Raw genomic sequence first — 13,385 nt, 5'->3', positions numbered from 1 at the left:
AGACAAAATACGAGTTTGGTTCATTACAAAGGCTGCTTTGTCCTGATAAAAATGATACCGATTTCCTCGCAAACTTCGAAAAAATAACAGAGATATTAAAGAAAACGTGTGGAGCTGTGGCGACTCGCTAGTCAGTTTCCGGCAACTTTTGTATGACGTCACAGAAGCTTGTTTGGGCGATTGACGGCGGCCGAACTAATCAATCGCCAGGACACATGACTGGACGATTGTAGTGGGGCCGCTAGTTCCGTTTGACCGAATCACTTGAATGCTAACGTGCACCTAACCCACTGAAAATTATGTTTTACTGCTCGCCCATATGACGTCACTCGCGCCGATAACACGTCACGGTGGCGCGAAATTTGAAAGTTCTTAAGTATTTCTTGCGTTTTTATCGGTTAAAAAGCGTCTTTCGTGGCCGGAATGGAGCTGAATGAGGTACTGAAGCGTAATTTTTTAATGTTACCCAAAGTTGTATTTTCTCTTCATGGACCCTTTAATGCCGGAAAGCTGGAGAAAAGACCTTTCTTTCTTACTGTCATTAAGTAATTTTTCACATTGAACGGTAAAGCTTATTCTTTCAATTCTTTGTGGTCGAGAAGGCTTAGGATTTGCCTAGAAAATTTCGACAAAGGGTGCACACGTGGAGGAGTGCAGATGAGCTAAGTTATAGCCTACGCCCAATGTAAACCTGGCATTCGCAACAAATGACATTCGGGTGCTAATGCAAGTCTTGTTTGGCCGTGTGGGTGGACATCCGTGCGCAATAAATGCCGCTTGACAAGGATAGCAGCGATGGTTAGCAAGGTCGCAGAAAGACAACTGCCACAATTAGTCATTAGCCTTCCCCTACAATGCGCCTCAAGGACCAGCTGGCCCGTAAAACACCGTATATGAAATCCTAACCAGAAGCTGTAATGTCAGTTCTCATCCACCGGTGTCTACGGCAAGCCTTGGCAGCAAAACTTCTGCCAATTGTACAGGGGTTTATGCAGAATTTCGATTTTGGGGGGGTGTCGGTGGGATGTTTGGGGGGGGGGTGTTGTATAAATCCCTAGGCAGGGTGCTTGTGGTTGTGGAATCTTTTTGGGGGGTGTCGAAGCCCTTCTGGGGGGTGTTAGGGGGGGTGTATAAATCCCTGCAATTGTGCTTTAGCAAGGCCTGCATTGACGGGTAGCTCCGATACTGACATCGCGTACCTCAACTGCCCCATGCGTGTCCTTTTCATCAGACCCACTCTCTTCGAGAGAGCACAATCTAAAACACCGTAACGTCCGTAACGGCAACTGTACTGCGAACCGCCCTGCATACTGTCGTCAAGAATTCACGGTCCAGCTACCGGCAATCGCGAGTTGAATAGACCCATAAACTCGGTTCTGTGCGTGAAGGGACTCATCGCGTCGGAGCGTGTCAGCGCTCTTGGCGACGAAAGTTGACAACTGGGGCCTTGACTCAAGACGGCGCTGAAAGGCAGTGGCAGCAGCGGCAGCAGACGCGGAAACGATCTCCAAACAAGAGCCGGGGTCCGCGCTCTTCAGCGAGAGACCGCAACGATTCGGCACTGAGCCCCCGGCGGGGAGAGGGACGACCACACAAAGGGGCGCCTTTCTTGCCTCGTGTATCGCTTAACAAGAACGACCGGAATTCGGGCTCCCCGCTCAAAGGGGGCCGACTCGGGAATGCGGCTCCTAAAAAACCGCGAGCGGAAGCGCCGACGTCTCCTCTACGCCCGCCCACCCCTCGTCGAGCCGCGAGGAAGGACGTCTGCTAAGCGTCAAGAAACGGCAACGTCGACGATGTGGAAGCGGGGCGCGCTTCATCAAAAGGGGGCTCGGTCCCCGTGCCCTGTGGCTCATGCTGTAACAGTTTCTGCGTCTTTCGGTGTGTATATGTGTACACGAGGGCGAGGACTGAGGAATGCGGCACGCTCCGCAGAATGAACCCAGTGGTGCGGCCGGATGCCAGGACATTGACGTCCGCTTCGGTATCAACAAGATATATCGAAGAGATATGGAGTCTAGATATCGACAACGTCTGCAGCCAAGATATCGACAAGAGAAACGTAAGACGAGCATGGCTCGATGTCATGGGTAATTAGAGGCGAGCAGAACAAGTTCGGCTTGACCCTAATTTTGCCGCCTCAATTGTTCGCTGTACGGCCGAAGTTGGTCGAGGAAGTGATAGTGCGCTGTAAACAATTGTTTTACAGCGGGAAGACATCACCCAAGTGTGGAACGGGGAGCGCAACAAAGCAATCGCAACAACGCTTATTTCCTGCAACAGATGTACGCGCGTTTGAATTTCGGTTGATCTGCTGGGAATGCCTGCTTGCACAAGTTGGAAATCAAACAAATTATCTACGCGATTTGTTCGCTACTGGGATGAGGGGCCCCGACACCCGCAATCGGGCTTATAAATTTGATTCGTGATGAAAAACAGCGCAAGAAACACAGGGACGAAAGCAGAGGGGACGACGCACAGCGCATCAGCGGTGTGCGTCGTACCCTCTGCTTTTGTCCCGTGTTTCTTGCGCTGTTTTTCATGAATCTGAGTCTGCACCAACTAGTCCAACTTGTCCTCTTACTTCTAAATTTGACGAGTCAATCAAAAGAAGCCAGCGTTGAATTGTTGTTTAGCTTCTACTGAATTTCCATTGACGCGAACTTCTACGGGAAGTCAAAGAAGGAAACATTGGGGGCTCTGCCTGCACAGAAGGCATGTTGTTTGTACGTTTGTGTTATCAAAGGATTACTGTCATCTGATAACACTTATCACGTGACGCCCCGCTTATGTTTCTTCCTCTGCGTACTCGTACCCTGACCTGGTCAGCGTATTTCTGCAACGCCGCTGTATACATACAAAGAACGTCTTGCATTCGGAGGCCGAAAACGCGGCGTGTGCAGCCAGTCGTGTGGCATGCGGTCTTGTTACTGCTGTGGCGGAGTTGGCGCCTGCGCCAGTGCGTCTGCCGCGGCTATGACGTCACTCCTCTGGAATGCGCAGACCGGCGAATGTGCAGACCCAATTCTCTACACACCCGTACTCCAATTGGATTGGATTTCCAATCCAATCCAATCCAATCCAATTCAAATCCAATCCAATGCTTTTTCCGCTTGCGCAGCACGGCCCTTCAGGGTCCCGGCGAAAGTGCTCAACCTCGGACAGATGCAGCTTACGCTACAAAACGGCACCAGCGCGCGTTTCGTGACAAGAAGCAATCCAGATACGCGCTGTCCGCCGGTATGCCGATGGCCAGACGCCGGTATAACACAGCCGGGGGGCGGGCAGACCTTGGCCGCGAACGAACGCCAGACATCGGTATAGTTCCGCGTCAACGCCCGCTGAGTATACAGATACACACCAGAGAAAGAGCTGCCTGAGTAAATAGACAGAGCTTCCACTCTTCAGCGTTTCGTCTATATATATATACTACGCATGGCCTCTGCTATCCTTGCGCCCGTGCCATTGTCCTCTGGCACCGTGCAGAAAGCCCCCGCTTAGCCAGACTTTCGCTCTTTAATACAAGGAACGGCGGTTACGGTATACACATCTCGACCAAGTCCTGCCTATTCTCCGCCTGACAGCGTGCTCCCGCTGCTACCAGGATTCGGTTCTTTGGGTCGTTCGGGCGCCGTGAGCAGACGCGACATGAGGAACTGTAAACAGGACAGGCAACGGCCAGACACGGCTCCACGCGCTGTCTCCGCCGCGTGTCACGTCTTGTCGGGGCTCTGTGATAACCAAGTCTGGCGTGAGTCCCGTTCCTTCTGGTAACACTCCAGTCTTTGATAGCTCTGCTCAGTTTTTCGCAGACAAGGAGCTTGAAGGCTGGCACAAGGTCATCTTTGTTTTGAAAGGAAGTGACCTGGGGTAGGGGTCATCCTGTTTGAAGACAGTTATCGTCGCTTGTGCTTGAATCGGTGTGTCGGGGGTGACTTGGAGAGATAACGGCCAAAGCTGACCTTTGGCTGAATGTGACACGTCGTCGCGACTGCCCAAGGTCCACAGCGTGGCAAGCGGGGCGCGGAAAGCAACGTGAACTTCGAAAAACGAAGTATACTTCGAAGCCACCGTTATGGATCTGGTGGCTCGAACAGCGAAGCAGGGAATGAGAAGCTGCGGCGTTAACTTCTTTTGATTAATAGCTATCGAACGCTTATCCGAATTTGTAGTTCTGCGCAAGTCTCTTGGCGGAAAACAGTGATGATGATTCGTATCGTTGGTACCACTCATGTGACACCTTTACAACGACGGGGTGACTGCGTGACTTGGCATCGCAGAAACCCACCTGAATCGTGCCTCCCGAGTGACATCTTTCTTAAATTTAAGTGCGTGATGGCCTAGAGACCGCAGTTTTTCCCAAACACTGACTCAGCTTGAGTGGACAATGCGTGTGGCAACGCCGTCGTGTTCTTTCCTCACGGGAACACATACAAAAGCGGCGCAGAAGATGAGAGCACAACGAGGCATGACAAATGAACATGTGTTTTTACCTTAGCTTTGAAACAACTCGTTGTGCTTTATTGTACTACTTTATTCTTTAAATTCAGAAGAGGCCACTAAAAGGAAACGTATAGGGTTTGCCGCCAGTGGCGCAAACAATTGTGGCCCGTCTCAAGCAACAAAAAAAAGTTGGAACGCGTTTTTGAACCTTTTTTGGTAGTGATTCCTGGCGCCTTCTTTGAAGAATAAATGACCTTCCTCTACCTTTCCACGTTACCTTTTTTTTAGCTTGCGGCAAATTGCCGTCGCCAAAAGTTTACGGAACGTGTATGAGGCAGCCGAAACGCGTCGTTACGTCATCTACCGACGGAAGCACTTGCTGTCTACCACGGTGGGATGCCAGTGCGCATGCGCGCAATTCCCTACGGGACCGCCATGTCGCTTCGTACGACTGGTCTACAGAATGGTCCCTGTAGTCTCCAGAACGTTATCGGTAAGACCCGCGGGATGAGCCCATTGCCCAGGTCTGATCTCCTTATCATGTGTAGTGCGCGCCACCCAAAGGACGTATACGGTACTATAAGAAATCACCTCATCGAACAGTAATTCCTGCTTATCTGAGAGGCAAAGGTCAAACGAGGTCGCAAACCACCGTCAGGCGAAGGACTAAACGCTCGCTAGCCTATCGCACGACACGGATAAGGTGATTAGCGCAATCTGAGGGGATATGCTATCGATATTGGCATGGGCGCAGCCCGAGCAGCACGATGCGCATACTCAGACGAAGGATCCAAACAGTGACGTCAGGTTTACCCGAACTTGACATTTAAACAGCGTTTTCTGGAAAATACTACGTGAAGTAAAACAGCGCTGGTTCGAGACGAAGTCCAGGTTTAGCACCTTTCGTGTTTTTTTTTTCCTTCGTTATTATTTTTTTTTTGTTTCTAACTCTCCCGCTCATTAAAGCCTTGTTTGGGCCCCGTGCGCCCCTGGTTTGTGCAATCCTCCGCCGTGGCAGGCTCTTAATTTTGGCTCGCTGGCAGGCCAAGGCGGTGGTTTGCAAACACGAGCCCAACTCCGTGCGGTGGGCTGCTGCTGTTGCGTGCACATCCAAAGCTGCGCGGCTGACGGCTTTAAAAATATCTTTTACAGCTCGCCGCTAGCGAAAGCAAACAGCCTGCGCGGCTCGACAGAACAGTCCTCGGAGCGGAGAACAGCAGGAATATATGCTATAAGCGAAGCGAACGGGGTGCTCGCACGAAGGGGTTCGTGAGAAAGTCCACGAACGCGCTAGGGGCACGGTTTTCAAGGGCGTATACGCCGGTGGCACGCAATTGAGGGATAGCTCGTTAAAAAGTAATGCGCTGATTATTTCCGAATTTATAGGCTTACTCTGGCCAAGGGCAACAGAACGACGTGGACATTGCGTCTTTCTATGAAGTTCGAGTCCGAGAGGAGCGGGGTCTTCATCACCGGCCGAAACTAAAGAAGGCACCTTTGCGGAACGGGGAGAGGGTCTACTTTCGACGAGGGTGCGTAGGAAGGTCTACTATCCAATATTGAACTTGTATACTACGTTCCTCCGGAACACTGGACTCAACATTCAGCTGCAACTCTCGGTCCAATTACTGTTTCGCCTGGTTGTTTGCGTGCTTCTCGTGTTCGCATAAAAAAGATATTCGCATATCTTTTGTATCTTGACGCTCATGTTGCGCAGCAAGTCGGGCGGCTAGCCTGGCTAACCTCGCCTACGCATCAACGGTGTCTCTCTCTCTCTCTCTCTCTCTCTCTCTCTCTCTCTCTCTCTCTCTCTCTCTCTCTCTCTCTCTCTCTCTCTCTCTCTGAACCCTCCGTTTGTAACTAATCCAGTCCACGCTCTGCCAAATTTATGTTTCGGCCGGCCCACTGACCGAAACGCAATTCACCTTGTTCTTACATGTGTCCCGCTTTTCACCTTTTTTGTGCGTGCGCACAGCTTCCTTACTGATTCCTTTCAGAGAACGATGGCATGTCGCGTGTAGCACGAAACAATACAAGGCACCACGATGCCAAATCGGAACCTGAGATTTGGGACAACCGCAACCTCAAAAAAGACAAACAGAAGAAGAACGTAACTGGAACCAGTTAAGCCAACGGTGACCAAGCGGAACGTAATTCGCCTCTATACGTGACTCGCGCATCGGTCTTACAGCCAGGCCAGAATTGTTTCCCTGTGCGAGCCTGTGTGTATGATAAAGTACAATCAGCGTGCGCCGTACGTGTTGTTGCATAACTACAACGCGACAAAAGAGGCCCAAAGAAACTTAACCAACGGAGTTTAAATGGATCATTGCTCGGCCAGATCCTGCGGATGAAATATCGCTTGTGTTCGAGCGGTCTTGCAGACGTCAGGACTCGGTGCGTCAATGATTGATAATTATCCCCGGTTCTGCGTACGTATACCAGTAACCACGCAAAGCGGAACTAGCTTTACAGTATTCTCTGCAGTAGTTTCAGCAGCCGCTACTCCGGGACAGAATACGGGTGAAACAAATTTATTGATCTATTTTTAAAAGTGCGCGAATTCTGTTCGCTCGAGCGAAGAGCTGGATCACTCTCGACTGAGACATGCCGCATTTAATCATTTGCTATCTAAGTCCTCTACACTTGAACACCGTACAGAGAAGTCTGACCAGATTTTTTTTTTTTTTCAGCTGTGTGTCCCACTTGGGTCTCTCACCAACTGCTGTCGGAGCCTTCAAAACCGTGACAATGAATTTGCATTTCTTTTTCGCTCCAATTTTTGGTGGCACGCGCTACTTCAAAACCCGTATATACTTCTTTTCGGCTTCTTCGTACAGCACCGCTCGCGCAAATGCTCGAAAAAAAGACCTCTCACATTCTTTCTCATCATTTCTCACGAACAAACAAGCAAAACCAATCGTCTGGAGCGTAACAAGATCGGTCAGCTTCTCAGCTTGCGAGCCATCGCTTGAAGGTACACGCTATATTTTTACCGTCCCATAAATTCACTTCGTAAAGCCTCCGCCAACATTCCCCGGCACAGGAGGGCGCTGAAATTAAGCACGCGCGAACAACTGACAAAACAAGTTTCTGGTCAGTCATCTGTTAAAGCTCACGCCCCTCTAAACCAGAGGGGCTTACGGCAGGCCATCCTCTCCCGTCGTCGACTCTTCCTCCTGGTGGGGTCAACGTTATGCATGTGGAGCTCATTCCTGAAGGTTGTATTTATTGCCTTTAGAAAGAAGGAGAACGTCTGCTACGCGTACGGAGTCGCCCTCTGCCGAGGGGGCGACGCGCCAGACAGGACGACCCTAACACACCTTCCGGTTCTGCCTTCCTCGTTCCGACTTGCGTTTTGTCTGTCGTCTGCTGCGCCGAAAGGGAACGAAGAAGCGGCACGTCTGGCGCTTAGGAGCAGACGACCGGCGCAGCAGACGACGCGACACGCACCACGACCTGCCCGGTGGCGCCGCCCAGGGGGCGCTGTTTCTCGCACTGCGCTCACTCGTTCTCGTCAAAGAATAAACAAGCCCGTCCGAACCAATCTTCGGAAATCACCGCACTGGCAATACACCGTGTGTGTCCGGATAATCCAGCGTGACCGTGACCGCGAACCCGGCTGGCTACTCCGCCAATTTGTCGACTGCGACGGCCGATAGGGACGTCTGCATACGAAATGGCAGCTGCGAAGGAATCGAGCAGTTGAACGGTAAAGAAAGTTTGGAAGCGAGAAGTCTGAAGTAACTTCGTGTAGAAGAGATGAACACGCTCAGGAAGTATAAGATGCGACGGGAAAGAGAGCTTGGCTTCTGGAATGGACATCTCGTTCCGGTCTGCACGGATGGGTGACCCTTCTCTCCTGGCGCTCGTCCGTCCGTGCAAGGGGAACTCTAAACGGGGCTTCTTCGAAACATAGTTGCAGCGCACGAAAAAAAAGCATAAAAAGAAAATGACCGGGCGACCAGAGAGAGAGCGAAAGTGGCGGGGCAGACGAGAAGAAAAACGAGGGAGGGGATGAGACCCGGCGCAACAACAATAGCTGACAGCAAGCAAACAGACGCAGACGCAAAAGTGCGCATCCAAATTGGTGGTCACGCAAACCCAACCAGGGGGGGAACGACGCGGCTTGAGGGGATGGTCCGCGAACCGAGAAGTTCGATGACCGCAGGCTCGCAAACCCCCCCTTCCCAGCGTCCCTCCTCTCTACGCACGTCCCCACCGCGGTCCAACATGGAGGCTTCCGACTCCGCATGTGATGGGAGGGCAGTGAAGTAAGAATGCAGAACGCTGTCCACTTCTTTGTGGTGTTCCCCCACTGAGTGCGGCGACCATTAACGGTGGCACAAGCACGTGACAGTCGCCATGTTGTCTCCCCCCCCCCCCATTTTTTTTGTCGATGTATTTTTGCTCTATGGGCTATTAGACAATTCCAGATACACCGGCCCGCCGGGCAGCGTCACGGAGTAAACCAACTATTGAACGGAATCGATCCACAGACGCTTCGCCAGAAACGCGCCATGTTTGTTCGTTTGTTGACATAAGGTGAGCGATTCTTCGCAGTTGTTTACGATAAGTCCCTTTCCCAACAACTGTCCCCGTGGCAGCTTTCTCGACGCTGATATAAACGGGTTTGTGTACAAGTTTAACCGAAGCGTAACTACGACGGTACACAAGCGACAAAGCTAACATAACACCTAGAGCGATCTCTGCGAATTGAAGCTTCTCCGCACAGCCGTACGCTGTATATATATTGTAGCGAGGGTAATGAACATGTGCAATAGACGCAACATGTCATCAAGACATCGGGGTATGTGGCTCACCAGCATAGCCCATATAGGATTATGCCCAATCCACACACGGGGATATGGGCCAAAGAGGTGTCAGGGAAGACGATAAACCCCAGGAAGTGCATGCGCCAGACACGCGCTTGGTGATTGCAACGCTCAGACCTGCGTTATCCATCGGCTTCGCTCCTGCAATTAAACAACCTCAACCGGCTGCCGGCTGTCTTCTTGACTCTCTCTCTCTCTCTCTCTCTCTCTCTCTATATATATATATATATATATATATATATATATATATATATATATATATATATATATATATATATATATATATATATATATATATATATATAGTTAAGAGAAAAGGTTCCTGGCTATGAGGTTAGCTGTACGATAGAGAAGTCAAACTGAAAAACATAACATTTATTCTAACGTTTCGACCGGGGGCCGGTCTTTTTCAAAGATCCGGTCTTTTTCAAAGACCGGCCCCCGGTCGAAACGTTAGAATAAATGTTGTTATGTTTTTCAGTTTGACTTCTCTATCGTGTATTTATATATATATATATATATATATATATATATATATATATATATATATATATATATATAGAGAGAGAGAGAGAGAGAGAGAGAGAGAGAGAGAGAGAAATTATACTTTGGAGGAGGGGAGGAGGTAGCGGCCTCAGACCTCTGCCAACGTTTCGACAAGGGGACTTGTCTTTTTCAAGGCATCAGGGTTCATCTCTGGCACACTGTTTTAGTGTGCCAAAGATAATCCCCGAGATGCGACATCCGAATGCATTCGACAGTTTGTCGGGCGTCAGTATAGGAAAAGAAATAACCTGAAATTGCCATTTCCCTGGTCCGTAATCTTTTGATCGTGGCTATACATACTCACGTCATAGTGATGTCATTGACCAGTTGTTGCTTCTACTTCGTCACTTGAATACAATTTCACATGACAATGAAATAAAGTTTAATTAAGCGATAATCGACAAGGCACTTTCGCGGGCAGACAGCAACATCACAAATGTCGTCTGCTGCTATGATGAACATTTTTAAGTTTTCAAGTATAGTACCCAACGATGCTTCGTCTGAACCAATGAAAATTTGTTACCGCCACGCACGACACCTGCCGTTCCTATTTTCTTTCTTCCGTCGTTCGTCCAACCAAAGCCGCGCTGAAGCTCGCCCATTGTTCGCGCCTCAATCAACGGGCGAGCCGACGGGAAGCACAGTTGGCGGCGTCTCTTTTGTCTCCCAAGCTGCCGGCGTGGAATGAAAAGAGGCCGGACGCTGATAGGGGACCCGCACGTTCTCATTCAGAGCGGCGCCAGCGTCCGTCGATCTTTTAGCGAGCGATGGCGGTATAAACAGTACACCTGGATAAAGGTAACCGCCGAGGTAGTGCTAGTTAGAGGAGACCTGCGACCAAGTCACGCTGATGAGAGCAGAAAAGGGCGTAGACTGCGCTTGAAACGGTTTTACTGTAGACCCTGTCAAGGTCTATATTCTTTTTATGAAAATGTCTGCACACCTTTGCAAAGTTTATATTCATTTCTTGAAAAGGTCTATAGACCTTTTTCTGGAAAGATCTATTTTTCATGAAAAGGTCTATATCCTTTTCATTAAGAAGGGTTATAGACCTTTACATGAAAAAGGGTTATAGACCTTTACATGAAAAAGGGTTATAGACCTTTTTCATGAAAAAGGGTTAGACCTTTTCATGAAAAAGGGTTATAGACCTTTTCATGAAAAATGCCTGTATAAATTTTCATACTGTAAATATTCACAACATCTTGGCATACCCTGGAGATTGCTGCGCATGCGTCATCCTGTCGAGTGTGCCAATTAAATCGGGGCTAGCACAGCCCAGTGATAAAATGGATGCTTCCGGGACAAATAACCTTAAGAGGTCCATATATGGGGCTTGCAATGCCGGGTTTTTTTTTTCGGCCTCTTTTTTTTCCTTAGCTATAAATAACCCTTCTAAGCGGGCCATGCAGATGAGTTCGGTTGATTGTCAGCAAAACAAACATTACCGTCCCACCCATCCACAGGCAGGACGCCGCGTAATATTTACGATATACACACACGCGCGATTTGAGCGCACTAATACCGGCTTTCTGTGACGCGGGCATCCACTCCCGAATGCGCGCGCAGTTCAAACAGGACCCCAGGCAGGTAGGTCGTAAAGAAACGGTAGCGCTGGGAGAACTCGCTCGCGCGGTCATTTTGTTTCACGGGGCATTAGTCTATGGCTGCTGCTGCGACCGCCGGGTTATTCTTCCTGCCGTAATACCCGGGAGTGCCCGCACGCACGCACACGCGGACGCTCCCGACCCAGCAGCTCGTTTAATGGACTTGTTTCTGCACCTGTGCTCTCGCGCAGGACCAAATTGCGTCCTGTCGGGCCGCCGCCGGCGCCGGCGTTGCTGTTTTTTTTTTTTTTTCGCGTCGTTCTTGTGCCCTAGCAAAAGGGGTTTTATATATATACTTTTATGTTCTAGGCGTCCTGCCGCAGCCGGAGTGGTATAATATACAGTAGCCACAGTCGGCGTCCTCGTTCTTTCCGGCGTCGACGCGCATTGTAAGCGGGAATCGCGGGGAGGTCGTTGACGCAAACCCTCCCGACTGTTGAGTGAAGAAAAAAAAAAAACAAAAACAGCAGACATTCGCTAAATTCGTTCTAATTTCTCCTTTATGCATTGTTGCTGAGTCCCTAATTGTACTAGCATGTTCTAAATTTTGGTCAAACAATGGTAGCGCACGCCTTCAGTTTAATGTGTGTATGAGCGTATTTTAATTGACGTTAACGGGCCATCCTTGCCATGGGCTGATCCACGCGTACTTGTACCTCTCGAGATTACGAGGGATTCATTGTTACAAGATATTCCAGCTTTGTAGGATGCCTAAATATACTGTTATTTACGGCATACAAAAAAATCAATGAAGTTTTCCTCTTCGTGCCAGTCATACATACAAATTCATTTATTCGCATACACACCGGTTCTCAAACCAATTGTAAATTTGACACAGTCCTTTAGTTCTTGATATTCTAGAAACACTCTTAAGGAGGCGAAACCAAACAATTATCGGCAAACAACCGAACTTCAACCAAGGAATGTATATACAGTCTTTTGTCAAAATTTTGTGGGAAACGCGCAGCCTGCGAAAAATTCTATATACAGGCTTATGTTTCGAGTGAGGCTGACACTTGTTATGCAGGAAAGCTAGAAAAAAACACCTTTCTTACTGCCTTAAAACGTTGTTGTCACATTGAAAGGTAAAGCCGATTTTTTGAATTATTTGTGGTCGAGAAGGCTTAGGATTGGCCCACAAAATTTTGACAAAGGGCGTGCATATTCTGTAATACCAGTAATATAAGTGGAGAGAGCGAGAGCGTAAACGAGAGCGCGCGCGCGCGCGCGCGAGAGAGAGAGAGAGAGAGAGAGAGAGAGAGAGAGAGAGAGAGAGAGAGAGAGAGAGAGAGAGAGAGAACATGTTTATTACAAAAATAAACACAATTGGACCCACGACCGACCCCTGGGGTGCACCTGACGATACAGGAAGCAAAGAGGTGACAAAGGAAGCAATCCTTCTTCCTGGCAATCAATTTTCGTTTATTGTGTAAGTATGCCTCAGTTTATTAATTTTTCGAATTTACGTTGTATCTATAAACAATTGTAATCGGCTCAGTATGACTGACCCTGTCAAATGTTTTCGGTAATTCAAGAGCGACAGCATCACTTTGTTTCCGGCAAGAAGGGGTGCGGTGTGAAGCTCTTCACGAGAATCCATTGGGCCTCACAGAGTTCAGGAAGAACCAGTAGAAACACTCTCCACAAGAGGAGATACATGGCCTCAAAGAGGTTCTAGCAGATGCTCTGTGGTCTAAGATGAAGCATGTATTTCCCTAGGGCCTTCATACTTTCCCTAAAAAATCAACTGCCCCTCTGTCGAAGCAGGGATGGGGAAAGGGGTCTTTCAAAAATCAAGTCCAACACCTGGCGAACCAACCCAGACTCGAGTCGTATAATTGTGTAATGTGTCTTGTACTGTGTGAAGTATGACGTAACACTGTGCGCTCTTTATGCGACCACCTGTTTCTTATCGGGACGGTTTACTGCACTGCGATTGTGCTCTTTAGTGCTT

At 49.1% G+C, this 13,385-nt stretch overlaps 1 protein-coding gene across 1 annotated transcript in view; it reads right to left on the bottom strand.

Moving 5' to 3' along the window:
- LOC144159055 (caveolin-1-like) overlaps positions 1-13,385 on the bottom strand; it is a 90,949-nt gene that overhangs the window by 3,880 nt on the left and 73,684 nt on the right. The window lies entirely within an intron of this gene.

Source organism: Haemaphysalis longicornis, unplaced genomic scaffold (genome assembly GCF_048455015.1).
Source record: "Haemaphysalis longicornis isolate Haplotype H1 unplaced genomic scaffold, Haemaphysalis longicornis Haplotype H1 scaffold_10, whole genome shotgun sequence".
In the NCBI taxonomy this organism is placed as follows: Eukaryota; Metazoa; Arthropoda; class Arachnida; order Ixodida; family Ixodidae; genus Haemaphysalis; species Haemaphysalis longicornis.
This window is presented reverse-complemented; position numbering and strand designations above follow the sequence as displayed.